The following is a 2389-nucleotide window of genomic DNA, read 5'->3' on the forward strand; positions in this document are numbered from 1 at the left end:
TCAGGTGGATGGATGGATGGAAGGACAGATTGATGGTTGGTCAGGTGGATGGATGGACAGATTGATGGTTGGTCAGGTGGATGGATGGATAGACAGATTGATGGTTGGTCAGGTGGATGGATGGATTAGGTACTAAGGTGCCAGCGGGCGCAGAAGCGTTTCAAGTTCAAGAAGCTCAGATTAAGAGGTTTTCATACAATACACATCATTCTCCCTTTTTCTGTAGTGGACGATCAGTAACAAATGCGAAAAGCAGAAACCCTGATCGCTCCGGTTTTCACATTCTGAATACGAGGCCCAATTACTATAAATACAATATTCTAGATGCCCCTGCAAGATCTGAGCTGCTAGTGTCCTCGCAAAATCGAAAATTTTTCATGTTTACAATACAAATGTCTTTAATTTTGCTTTTATGGAACATGCTCAAGATATGTCGGCGATATAGGGATAAGAAGTCTTGTATAAATCAAAGCTCAGTGGGTTTAAGACATTCACATCACTGGTTTGTCTAGAACCATAACACTACAAGCCAAAATACAGCTCAGTTTTTCATCGTTAGGAGGATGATAACATTGAAATTGTAGGCATTGGATTGTACACTGATGCGTTCTTCTAAATATTTGTCTTCATGAAGAATCACTTTTGTTTTTATGGCCAAGAGCTGTTTCTTGTTATTTATGATGTAATTAAAATAGCTCAAAAAACACTACTGGGTATGGGCTCCCAACAGTAAGGCCAAGCCACTGACCTGATAATAAACAAAACAAACGCAAATACTGTTATCCTAAATACATGTTATTCCTCACAGCACATTGAAATCAAACCAAATATGGGCTCTAAGACTAGTTATTCAGTCTGAATAAATCATTGTTTTATTATGTTCACTTTAAACACATCTGTAAATTACTTAATGCAACTTTACACAATTTCTTCAATCCCTCTAATCAAAAAACAATATATACAATGAACAATAAATACAAATGTACACAATCCAAAGCATTTACAACACATTCATTAATTCCCAGTCAATCCATACATTCCACATTCACTCAGTCATTCTAGCAAACATAGGAAAAGATTGTCTATTTACATAAAGCATACAAAACACCATAAACAATACTTTTTTGACATTTTGTGTTTTCAACAGAAATGTAAAACATTTGAGATCTATTGGCGTATAAACTGGCGGTCGACGCGTTTCGAACTCCTAATGGGTTGGGAGTTCTCATCAGGACCTCATGACTGTGGAAGAAACAGAAAGATCTGTTTATGCCCAACTCTTAATTCAATATCATTAGCCACCCCCTGCGTGGTGCTACCACCTCTTACCTCCTAGTGAAGAGGAGTCTCAACAATCAAACCGACGAAGGACACTGTGGCAAAATAAACAAGCCCCCATTACTTGACTTTGAAACTTTCCAAATAAAATGTTAGCGAAACACACATCTCAAACACTCCCACAGTACTCACATATGTTCCAGGTCGTGTGGAATTAATGCAATTGTAAGATGTCACGTATGGGCACTGTCAATGGAGCCTGCATGGATGGAAGTAAAACAAGGACTACGGTAAGACCAATTGTTCTATTGAGAAGCATGGGACTGCTAAAAGATGGGGGGAAGCATTTACCTTTAATGAGGGATCTCTGTGGGGAGGCGCCGTATATATGTCGCAGTCGAGTAGATCACTCTCACCAAAATGCCTGCGGGGGAACAAGCATAGTCGTTTTAGCCACATCCAGTAAAGCGGAATGGATTTGGGTAACAATTACACTCTATTCGGACGGTCGGTTGTAGCAGTCCTACCTTTCGCGTGCAGATCTCGGTGTGTAGAAATGACCGTGGGCGCCGCTATCGAATTGCCAGCTGCTTCCGTGTTGATGTAAATCGGCTATTAACCGGAAGCGGAACCCCTAGAAGACGAAGTGGTCGTGGGAATTGTAGTGTATAACCTTGTTGCTCGCAGAAGGTGGGAGAGTGCCGTGTTGTTGTAGTATTTATAAATCCTACTGACCGGACACTTTATGTTTAATTTTTCGACACTGTGCATTGGAACTCCTGATTGATATAACGTGTCCGTAATGAGCCATTCTGGACATCGCGCATAGTGTGCACGTTAAATGCTGGAAAATGTAGTCTGCTTTTACGTTTTAGGGAAAAAGATGAAAAATAAATTCATGGCGGTGCCAGAAATACAATCGTAGTCCTCACTTTGACAAGGAGATATCGGCGTCTAAAAATAACCGTGGGTACCACTATAAAGTTACCAGCTGTTTCCGCATTAATATAAATCGGCTGTTTAGCAAGAGTGGAGCCTCTCAAAGACCAGGTGGTCATGGGAATTGTAGTATATTACCTTATTGCTCACAAAGGGTAGAGGAATGGAATTG

The 2389-nt window shown here is 40.4% G+C and overlaps 1 long non-coding RNA gene across 1 annotated transcript; it reads right to left on the reverse strand.

Annotated features, from left to right (window-relative positions):
* Window positions 1–851: 851 nt before the first annotated feature.
* Window positions 852–1970, reverse strand: LOC147725247 (uncharacterized). Its single transcript, XR_015310134.1, has 5 exons — window positions 1806–1970; window positions 1630–1702; window positions 1471–1537; window positions 1330–1373; window positions 852–1242 (listed from the first exon to the last, which is right to left on the reverse strand). It is a non-coding gene; the product is annotated as an uncharacterized LOC147725247 (long non-coding RNA).
* Window positions 1971–2389: the final 419 nt, after the last annotated feature.

This window comes from Lissotriton vulgaris, chromosome 4_1 (assembly GCF_964263255.1).
Source record: "Lissotriton vulgaris chromosome 4_1, aLisVul1.2, whole genome shotgun sequence".
NCBI lineage: Eukaryota > Metazoa > Chordata > Amphibia > Caudata > Salamandridae > Lissotriton > Lissotriton vulgaris.